Source organism: Triticum urartu, chromosome 2 (assembly GCF_003073215.2).
Source record: "Triticum urartu cultivar G1812 chromosome 2, Tu2.1, whole genome shotgun sequence".
Lineage (NCBI taxonomy): Eukaryota > Viridiplantae > Streptophyta > Magnoliopsida > Poales > Poaceae > Triticum > Triticum urartu.
The window spans coordinates 368,125,702-368,137,744 of record NC_053023.1 but is presented as its reverse complement, the minus strand read 5'-3'; the positions used below and the strand labels follow the sequence as shown (position 1 = coordinate 368,137,744).

General features: G+C 43.7%; 1 long non-coding RNA gene across 2 annotated transcripts; it reads left to right on the top strand.

Moving 5' to 3' along the window:
• The first annotated feature begins 208 nt into the window (after positions 1-208).
• Positions 209-6,315, top strand: LOC125537336. 2 transcript variants are annotated; one of them, XR_007295789.1, is made up of 4 exons: positions 210-1,762; positions 2,021-2,242; positions 2,601-2,724; positions 5,819-6,314. It is a non-coding gene; the product is annotated as an uncharacterized LOC125537336 (long non-coding RNA). The 2 variants fall into 2 exon arrangements; XR_007295788.1 differs by having other exon boundaries at positions 209-1,762; positions 2,021-2,724; positions 5,819-6,315.
• The last annotated feature ends 5,728 nt before the right edge of the window (positions 6,316-12,043 follow it).

The window sequence follows — 12,043 nt, the reverse complement described above, 5'->3', positions numbered from 1 at the left end:
ATTTCAGCAAGAACAACATCCTCAATTTGGAGTGGTCTTATTCGCTACTGCATATCTTGACATTTCAAATGTAGATCAGATAACTATATAGTAGACACTGTGCTGTTGGTGTTTAACTGTTCGTGAGATACGCGTCAATATTGCAATCAACTCTGACTGCAATTGTATAGTCTCAAGGGCCTGCATTCTATATTGAAGGTTCAACATTGAAGCTGCTTGCCCTCCCTCCAATATATTGATTGTGGGAAAATGAGTGAACTATTATTTTTATCTGTTATGGATGAACATATGTGTACTATTTGTAGCAAACATCTCTCCAACTGGAAGGAAAATATTGATGTTTGCTCCATGGCGAAGCACTAAAGAGGCATGCAGAGACAGACACAGGACTTGCCCTCCCTCCATGAAACAAGTCCACAAAATTACAAGTTGAAAGTGAGTGGGAGTATGATGGACTGTGTAGACTTGGTATAGGAGTAGCTTGCATTTAAGTTTGAAACAAGGGATTTCCCTACCGCTGTTCAATGACATGTACGTTGTGTGGTGTCCGATTTCATTGTCTTCGGGATCGACCATGTTCGGATGCGGTTTGATAACGTGACCGGCCACCGTTGGCAGGGTTAAAAAAGGATAAATGGTAACACAGAAGGAGTGTCGTATTTTCTTTTGTGGGGTTAGAAGAAAATTCATTTCTTAATGAGTTACAAGTTCACTCCTACAAAGCATAGGAACATTTGCAGGTCCCGAATACAACCATACTGCGGTACGACCCTCGGCACGGCCAAAAGTAACAAAGTAATGGCTAACAGAATTCCGGCTCCTACTTACATGAACAATGACATTAACTTAGACTACCTCAGTGCAACCCATTTCGACTTCCACCCGAGTTTAGACCATTGAAGAGCGAGGTTGAGACCCTCCTCACAAGTAAGGAACTCAGCTTGAAGTGCCCCAGAGTGTCATATTGATATAGGGGACGCGGACGTGGGGATCTTGAGCCATGCTTATTGGGTTATGGGTGTCTAAATTTTTCTCTCCCGTTGCAACGCACGGGCATTTGTGCTAGTAATAATAAAGCACCGATTGAGTCTCCGGGTTCACCGTCGCGGCAGTTTTGCTAAACCCCCCTTATAATTTTAGGTAATTAACCCGCAGTCCTGCAGTTTAGGAATAAGTGAAAATAACAATTCGCGGAAAGAACGCATGGGCTGATGTTGTATTGGGCCTCAGGCTGCTGGGAAAACGCATGGGCTGACCGTGTTGTATTGGGTCCTGCTCTAGGAAAAACGCACTGGATGAAAGCACGCCACCTCCGCCGTGAATCTCGCAGCCACGGCCGGTGGCCAGTCTCCCTCTCCGGCTTCCATCCAGCGCCGCCGCCGCGCCCTCTCCCCTTCCCACCAGCCCCAAATCGGTGCCATTCTGAGTCTCCTCCACCTCCAACCTCCTGCTGGCGGCCGTGTCGGATTTGGATCGGAGTCACTAGCGTGTGCGCGCAGGAGACAAAATCTCACATAGACTCAGAAGCCAACAAACAAGTTTTCCCCATCACTTAAATCCCTCTCCCAGACCAAAACAATCGAGCGGAAGACGATCTGGACGCGATGGCGCTGGAGTGGGTTGTGCGCTACGCGGCGGGCGCTGACGCCATCATGCCGCTGCAGCCGACGCCGCTGAGGATGGATGTGCTTCGGCACCGCTCTTCATCAACCTCTACCTCGCTGTATCCACTCACCCTGCTATCATGGTACCAAAAAGCAAGGTACAATCCATCCTCTCCCTGAGCTTCGCCAGTGCATGCGTATCCCAACCTCAATTTGATGCAAATAAGCACAGTGATGTTATGGCTCTCCAGGTTTAGTTGACGGGGGATTTGTTGACCATAATGAAGAGATGAAAGGGAATCTACGTATGTTAAGATAATAATAAGGATTATAAATTGACAACACATCAACTACACTAGGGACAACATGTCTGGTGATTTTTGATGGTTGAGGCTGATTCGTTTTTGTGCAACCAGATCTGGGCGAAAGTTTACGAGGCGAACTGTATCTCACGTCAACTCGCCCGCCGCTGGGTAGCCGCCGCCCTCGCCACTGGTCCGCCTCTCCAAGTCTCCGACCGGCTGTTCTACTCGGACATCGCCGTACAGTTCCTCATCCGCAAACTCTTGTGCTTCTCAACTAGAAATCAATCCCCGAGCTATTAATGCCCCCCGTATTTGTCGCAGGATATGCCCAAGGTAATTTGTTCGACAAAATGAGTGCTATTTGTTTGAACTAGAGTACTGTACTATTGCAGTTGTGTACATGCATGCATGGTTCGAAAATTGTTTCTTTTACAGTTATATATTAGAATCGAATTTGTACGTCTGCATTTTCACAATCAGTATGCAGTAGTGAAAATCCTTGCTCACGTTTCATCATGGAATATTTTATTTTAATGCTCATATGTGGTCACGGAAGAAGAGGCCAACACAATTTAGTTCAATGAGTAGAGCAGGAAACTATGGGTGCAGATGGACCTTGACAGCCTCAACACTGCTTGTGATAAGTCCAGTGGCGTGTGATGTGTTGTCGAATACATTGGTGATTTTGCAGGTGAAGGACGGACACCAACGACGGAGAGGAGGAGAAAGAGGACGACGATGCTGTTAAAGCTAACTAAAATTTGAGGGGGCTTTGCAATGTCGAGAAAATAATCATCAGGGTCGGTTTTCATGAGGTACTATTCAGTTTTTTTTTCTTCTCATACATAGATAGAACAAAAGTTATATGAGTTGATTTTGTACTCCTTGCTGCATGAGCATCCACTTGATTAAGATATTCAGAGTGTGAAGCTTTTAAAATCTCAAAAATATATAGGGATATATTTGATCGATGAACATAAGAAATAAAACAGAACTGCATGGTTTATGTGTTTTAATTGAAAGACTGTGTAGATGGGGATGGAAAGAAATGATTGCAAGCGGCATGTGCCATTGAAAGAGGTGGTGAGGTTCAATTGCGTAGGCTGAGACAGTGACTTCATGTGCATGAGGATCCTAGAAGTATAATTTAGCCATGATTTATGTTGGTGCATAAGAATTACTAATTTCTAATGTATATCCCGTCGGGGGGTCGGGGGGGGGGGGTCTTAAGCCATGCTTATTACACTTGGGACGTGTGAATTTTCCTCCCGTTACAACGCACGGGCAATTGTGCTAGTGTAGATTAAAAGGATAATCCCTCTGTACCACTGCATTGCCTGATATATTGACTCAAGCACTAGGCATGAACAAACGGGGCTCAATTCTATGCTCATCCTGGTGTAGTACTCCTATTAGTACTAGGCAATGGAGTTTACGGTTGACCTTGGGTAGCAGCGACCGAGGGAATTGAACTGTGCTCGGCATGGTAGGTAAAGTTGTCTAGTTACTAAAGCATCCCTCCATTGTTCACGGACCGGGGACATGAGGGGAATTTCCTAGGGCTAGAATTCTGGCCACCAGATATTTCGACTCGAAATGGGGAGGCTCGAGTGGTTGGGGTTGTCTAATGTGCATACCACGCACGCCACCAGAAGGACACGAGCCCAGTTTTTTTAGGATCAACCCGAGCCAGGGTCTGGCTGGTACGCAGTTGGGTGCTACCATTAAATTGCGGAATGAATCTATATGTATTACAATGCTCGTATTTTACTTGCAAATTATTGGTCATTCCAAAAGGCACGGTAATTGATTTATGACGAGTTCTTGAATTATAGTGAGTTTGTGATATAGCGATCTCAACATGGATTTCACATTTCATGGTATCCCCAGTAAGTTTTTCATTGCAAATTCGAATTTAAAAGATGAACGGTATGGTGGTGAGAAAACTTTTTATGTATCAAGCATATGACCACACACACTACCGAATACAACAACAATCCAGTAAGTATATTGCATCTATTTTTCCAAACCACGCATGTATGACACAAATTAAAAAAATACTCCCTCTGTTCCTAAATATTTGTCTTTTAGAGTTTTCAACAAGTGACTATATATGGAGCAAAATGAATGAATCTACACTCTAAAATATGTCTATATACATCCGTATGTGGCAGTCCATTCAAAATCTCTAAAAAGACAAATATTTAAAAATGAAGGGAGTAAAATGTAAGCCATGCATGGTCCTTAATTCAATATTTAAAATGAACATGAAACTAAAACATGAATATTAAGTGTAGTACTGCATACATACAAATGTTGTGTTTAGGTCTCTCCATCGCCCCCCCACACATACTTCATGTATCGATTGATGGTCATTTTTTTGTTAATACAACTATTGGTATCCAACACACGCACGCTCATTATTGCTCTCCACGTTTCGATCTACATTTATGGCATTCCCGCCTTCACTCTCAACAAAAGTATTTCTCACACACAACCTCGTTGTGCCCTCCATGACAAACGCTCCCTCTCTCTTAAGAAACATGTGATGCCTTTGTAAAACACCTTCACCATGCGCGCACACACAAAGTCTATGTAGGCCACTCTCTCGATAACTATCTCCCTCCATCCCTCACCACAGCTTCGCCGCATGATATCTTGGTGTATCGTCTTTAACATTCGAGTGTACGCTATGCCACACTCCCTCGACCTCTCCACTGGTACGCGTCGGTGCCATACAAACGGTGTTTAACCCCTTTCTGCGACGGTATTTGGGACTGTCGCCAAGTGAGTGTGGGTGATAGGGTGTCCTTACCACACGCCACATAAACCATCAGGGGTATGGAGCAATGATGCAGAGGCCTTCCAAAATGTAATTATGTGCGATGCAACAAACACTAAATTCTTTTGCACGTGTGGTATCGATGATTAAATGTTTCTAATGACGCAGTGAAACCATATAGTCTGTCGTAATGAACCATTTGGGAAACAGTATGTAAGGCACATTGGCCAACATATGAACTGTGTGCGATTTGTGCCCCACCACACACGAGTTTCCTGCGTAACCCGTCTGCCATGAAAGACTCCATCGCACACATTTCCCAACAATTATCTTCTGCAATAATATTCTATCACAAACGGTTCAGGAGCCCCTTTGCACAAATACAAGTGTTGCAGACTGTTTGTGATTTGTTGGGTATCACCGAGGTTGCCGCAAGAGTGACATGTGTTTTTCATTTGGGATCCCACACATTTTCTGAAAAAATTATGATTGGGATTGTATTTTACATTGGGCACGGTTTACTCGGAGTTCTCGTGTGCGATAACGCGATATCACAAACGGTTCCGGAGACCCTACGCACACATAGTAGCGCTGCAAATCGTTTGCGATCTTTTGTGTATCACCGACGGTTACGCTACGATTGATGTATGCTTTACGATTTGGATCGCACACACTCATTTAGTTGAACCGTGTGCGTAGCAATTGCCACGTTAAAACAAAAATATCCCATTTTGAATCGGCTTGCAAAAAGCAAATTCGCCAAAATATTCAATTGACCAAATAAACAAAAATATCCCATTATGAATCGGCACGCAAAAAGCAAACTCGCCACAATATTCAATTGAAAAAATAAAAAAAATCCCATTTTGAATCGGCATGCAAAAAGGAAATTTGCCACAATATTCATTTGGACAAAGAGTGTCCACAGGAAGAACATTCATCATATTTTGCAACAATTACAATTGAACATATGGTAGATAAATTCCAATGATTTGTCCACACATATATGCCTTACATAATTAATCATAGTGTACGAAATACGAAGACCTCATCAGATGGAAAACAATGGATCCATGCGTGTATATATATATATATGTTTAGCGGCCAACTCTTACTCAATGTTGCAGGAGAAGGCATGCTAAACTCTTCATTATCACCAGTGGGATTGATGTAGTGATTAAGGAAGAAGTTGCTGATAAATCTACGAACCATCAGCAATTCACCAGCCGGGAGCGGTCCAGGGGTCCTCAATTTTAAGATGAGCTGCAGTATTTTTAAGATCAGAATGTGCCATATGAGTGGAGTAGAAGATATTAAGTAAGATAGACTTACTGGTACTAATTCGCGAGGATCGTCACAACTATCAGCAGATTTGCAGATGGAGATCATGTGTCCGCAAACATAGTATCCACAAAGGTTGGTCCCTACTTGTTGCTGAGGACACTGAAATTGTTTGTACAGAATTAGTCATGTATTTGTACTGTTAGGAACAACCTAACCTGTGTTAGATGTATTATTTATTTCTTTGGAAAAATAGAAAGAGGTTTATTTAGAAGCTTGAACATTTGACTAGCGTAAGAAAAGGTATTTGTAGACTGTTGGATAAATTTTTCGAAAATAACGGATTTCGGTGTGTCACCAGAGAAACGATCTTGTGCTGCAGAGGTAGTTCCCTCTTGAACAAGTTCCCTGGTTTATTTTTCCACAATGTGAGCACACTGCAAATGAAGATGAATTTTCAGAACATCAATTACTGAACCAGATATGAATGCAAATTAATTTCAACATCACAGAATTCAATACCTATCCATGAATGGCTAAAGATGCGTCAGATCCTGAGAGTTTGTTGACTCTCTGAGAATCGATGTAGTAAACTATGTTCTTCTTTGTAACAATGAATACCAATATCCAATGATTGCTACATATAAAGAAAGCTACGAATTATGTCGAAATCCGAAAGACTATGAGTGTATGCGTGGTTGTTTACTTGACTTACTGTTCATGATATGGCCAGAGAAATGATTGTGCATGAGACGTGTTTTCGAAGAAACGGACGACCATGTTAACGGCCCAGTCCCGTAGGTCCTTACCATGTATTGTTGTGCCATTTGCTAATTCAGGATCTACTAAATACACACTCTCCCTTTTTCTTCTCTAGGCGTTCAATCCCCTTAGAGGAATAAAATGCAGTTAGCTGTATCATTTACATCCTTGTATGGAGAAGTTGATCAGAGTTTGTTAAGTACTTACAAAATCAGGCATCTAACAAGAGTGGCATCGAGCTCGTTGAAGCTGAAGAAGAGATGTAAATACTCGATACTCACATTGTTGGAACCAGCATCGTGTCGGAAATGATATCTGTTGTAGTGGACTAGAAAACCATGATGACCTTCTGACATTAGATCCATGCAATATTCATGTAACTCACGGCAACTGGAGCTGCACTCATCAAAGTATTCGCCAACAAGAAATGGCTGGCCATGGACGTAATAGCGTTCTTGAAGTACGTCTGCTTTACTTTTAGCAAGCAACAAATGTACTTCTTCATCGTCCATGCAGCCAGAAATAATGTTACACCCCGATTCGAACAAGCTGTTGTTAATTTGGTTTTGGGCGATGAGTGCTTTAAGTAAGAGGCAATCGTTCTCTTTCCTCTTCACTTTCTCGCTGCGCTTCCTCGGGGGTGTATCCTTTTTGGTCACTTACATCTTGGTACTTGAAGCATTTCTGGCGGAACGTCTCGTTGCCTGCAAGGTAGACTGTCGGGAAGGCAGTGAAGCTTGGACGGACTGCTTAGAAGATGGTCTATCTATGCTGGACCGTCGAGCTAGCGGTGCTGCTGTGACGGACTGTTGGGTTGTAGGAGCAGAGGCACCAGACTGCTAACCATGCGTTGAAGCTATGCCTAGTTTCTATGAAGGTGGTGCCAACTTGTCGCTTGCTGAGGAGGTTGTGCCAATGCATTGGTTGGCTGAGCAGGAAGTGTTGATGCATTGGTATGCTGATCATGCGACTGCGGACCGACAAAATAATGAGCAGTCTGTTCTGGACCTACAGACTGCTTAGCAGGCGGTTCCGAAGCATCAGACTGCTTAGCAGTCCGTTCCACCAAGTTGGTCTACTGAGCATGTGCTACAGCTGGGTCTCCCCCCGTTGCTTCAGCGGCCGGCATCTGAACCGGTGGTGCGTCTTCAGCAGTTGTAGGCCTTGCCATTGGCTGCTTTGGGGCAGAGGATGACATGGCATGTATGCCACAAAGTTGGGCTGGCTGATCATAGGTTGATGCATCAGCCCACGAGAGCTGCTGTGGCAAGGAGAGCGTCACCGGTTGAGGGGCGACAATGGTCGCTCTTGGCGGGGGTTCAGGGATCTCATCGATGAACACTATTTCCTTTCATGGCCACTGGATGTGATGTAATAGTGTTTCTCCTAAGGTCCTTTGCTCATCGAAGTCTCCTAGGACATTCTGCAGGGCAAATTGATTGAATCTAGGCTTTACTTCACTCACGTAGCACTTCACACAGCCCGGCTTCAATGGCACATTGTGCAACAAGAGGCCATCTTCCAAGAAGGGTGGGCAAACCCAAGCTGTTGCACATTTTAATGTACCTTCATAATGTGTAAGCACGCCCTCCAGTCTGTCTTTCATTCCAGGTAGATCAGATATAGCATCATCACGAGCAGCTGCAGTCTTAGTGTTGCTGGGGTCACCTGATGCACAACTACTCTTGTGCAGTGTTGTCGCGCAATATAGTATCCTCCATGCCCATCTCCCCTCCCATCTGCTGGCTATCTATAAGTGTTAGAGTCTTCTGCATCATCATTGACTCCTCAACATCCTTTCGAACAGCTGGATAAATCTCCTTCCTCAACCTTTCATTCTGCTTCATTTCACTCCTCGCTTTTTTCATGCTGAGCCTCTCTTCTTTGCTGAGTGTGAAAGCCCTCTTGTGCGGGACATTAACACATATACCCCTTGCACGGCCAGGGGGCTCTTTTGTTTCCACAGCAATGGACAGAATGTCACATGGCCCTGAGTTCCTGTAGAACCTTCCAGGGATCTTGGAAGCCTCTAACATCACTTGATACAGTTCGGTGCCACGTGAGTTTTCAAAGTAATAAGTTCCGTCATCAATCCTCTTTGCACATGCCTGCAAATAGTCTCTGATGCGTTGGCCCCTGATTTCACTAAAGGCCGGATTCCCACCCGCCGCTACTGCTTCTTTTTCCTCCTCGTCCCATATTAGTTTCATGTCGTAGTATCCTGCCACACCCATACAGTGGGGGTGTATGTTCTTCTTCTGAAGTTCTGATTGCTTGAAACTCTTCTTAGCAAACTCTTTAGTTGCCCTGACCCTTTTAAATTCTGCATGTCTGCCTTCGTAATTTGGGGATATGCGGGGATTGGGTCCTCGCCGTCACTCAAGTACTTCTTGTACAACACATGCTTCCAGTTTCTCCAAGCATCCCCAGCCTTCTTCAATGCAGCGTGTTCCACCTGCATTCTCCACTGCTCTAGAACATTGAAGTGATCAATGATCTCCCGGACTATCCTTCGCCGTGTTTCTGTGTCAGCCTTCCAAAACCTCAGGAGATTAATGTTGAGCCTTGCCCTGCCAACAAATCCACACACACTGCTGAACCACGTGCGTGCTTTATCTAGTTTACTTGGAGCCCAAGACTTTAAATCGATCTCGGTTACTTCATATACACCTTTAGGCTGGTGTGTGGGCTTCCTTGGAGCGTTCCTCCATGCCCTGACTGGAAGGGTAATTGTTGTAGCTCTATCTCGTTCAAGATTACTTGATCCCTCACAATCTGCTGAAGACCTAGGGTTGTCCGAATCATATGAAGATACATCGCCTGAAGCATGAGTGATGTCGCTGCTACTCGACATCTATAGAGAACACATGCGAAACTCAGGAAAGGAGGATAAGCATAAAACTAACAACTTGGTATCATGTTTTCTAAACATGCCATGCAATAATTTAGAAAATATACGCCTAATTTGTTAAGTATGTGGGACTCGGGGCCCGTGATCTGTAAATAGGCAGTAACTTATTGGAACAAATACAACTTATATGTAGTAACTGTAACATCCCAATTTTTCAATTTGGATGTTATACATAGGTCATCATATGCATATCATATTTTATTTGCATTTTGGCTGTGATCCTAGAAATCTTAAGAAGCTCAAGAACCTAAGGAGAGAGTTGGAAGTTTCACAGATTTTCTTATTTGATTTTTTTAAAATTTGAAAAGAGGATAAATTCCATCTTAATATTTTTCTCTCTCCAATTATTTCCAATAACAAGAATAAATGAGAGAAGATAAAATGACTTCTTTAATAAGAAAGGAATATTGAAGAAGAAAATTTTAAAATCAAATTATTATTTTATTTGTATTTTATTTGCTATTTTATTTAAATTAGAGAAAATATGCATTTTCAAAATTTTCATTTTAGGCCAGAAAAATGTTCATCTTGTCATAAATATTAGGTTTGGACGGTGAAAATTGTTTCTGGTATTTTTAGAATTTTTTTATATTTTATTAGGATTTTTTTCTTCAGGCGAAATTTATTTTTAAAAAAATCTTCTTCGCCCGACTGGGCTGAAGGCCCAGCCGAGCCGGTCCTAGCCCACCGCGCCACCACCTCGCCCCGACCGACTCCGGGCAGAGTCCGGCCAGCCCACCCGATCCACCGCCGAGTCCGGGGAGGACTCCACCTCCCGCGACCCCCTCCCCAAGCCGAGTCGGCCCACTCTTTATATAGCCACCCCACCACCTCCCCTCCTCCTCATCGCCACCATCGCACCGCAACCGCCCCAAGCCCGAGCCGCCGCCACTGCCTCGCCCGACACCGCCATCGAGCGGACCCCGTCGCTGGTTTTTTTCAAATGATCGGTAAAAACCAAACCGCCGCCATTTTTTTCCGGTTTATTAGCTTAGATCGGTTTTTAATTTAGTTCGTTAATTAACGAACGTTCATCGGTTAGTTTATTTGATAGAACGAACTCGTTCATTTAGTTCTGTTAGCGGACGTTCGTCTGACATATTTTTTTCTTTTTCTGTTTATTTCGGCCAGGGACCTATCCGTGAATACTTTTATCACAGATTAGTCCCTGATCTTCACTTACATGCTCCAGTGCACCAAAATGGCTAGAAAAAACGTACATGTTTCCTTGGGGTGCATGTTTAGGTCCCATGGAATGAATGGGAACGAATTCAACCGTCTCGCCGTCCTGGCTAGGCCACAAACATTGTGAATCTCGGTTTATAAATGTCTGCAAATACATAACTCACCAGGAAATCATGAAACTTGGCATGGTGTCACTACATGGTACATATAATTGGCCAATTTGGGCAAAGCTATATTACAAGCCTTTTACAAACCGGAGCATGTCGCAACCCTCGTGGCTCCGGTAGGGAAACATGCCCCTCGTGTGGGCGAAACGATAATCGATACCTATTCTCTCCTTGAACTTTGTTTTCTACAAGCAACAAAGAATAACAGGATTGTCATGCTGAAATTTGAAACTGTTCAAGGTTCGTTTGGCCATTGTATATATAGGACTAATTACTAAGTGTTCTATGCATTTAATGTAGTCCATAATTCAAATTTGAACTACAACCACATGCTCTAGTGAAGCAAAATGCGTGGGAAATCGTACATGTGTCATTGGGTGCATGTTTAGGTCTCATTTAAGGAATGAGAATGAATTACAAACTTGTCATCGTCCTGAAACAATGAGAATCTTGGTTCTTAAATCCCAGTAAATCAAAAAAGTCACCCAAAAAACATGAAACTTGGCATGGTTTCATGACATGGCACATATATGCCGTGGTTAAAAATAGTCCTGTTTGAGAAGAGGTGCACACATTAGTAGCCAACAAAGTCCTTTTTGAAACAAAAAGCTGACACGTTAATATCGCAAATGGTTGTAGTATATTAACCGTGTCGAAATTTAACCATACTCGGTGGCGTGCGTGCAACTGTTTGATTAGACGGGACGAGCGCGAGAAGTCCGCCGTGCAGGCTCGACGGGACGCGTGCAAGAAGTCCGCCGCACAGGCTCGACGGGACGCTTGCATCCTGTCCACCTCACAGGCTCGACGGGACACGTGCGAGAAGCAAGGCCGCCCATGCTCATCGGGAAGCGATCTCATTGACCTCCATGCACTAGCCACCGCCCGCCTTGCTCACAACTTCTCCATTAATGGGTTAATTAAAGCACCTAGACAGAGGGTGTTTGCTTGTGATCCCATGGCATCATTTGCTTTCTTTGTGTTTTGAACTCGTATTCCGCCCTAATTTAAATTGCCACATAGGGCAATGGATAATACGGCCACAA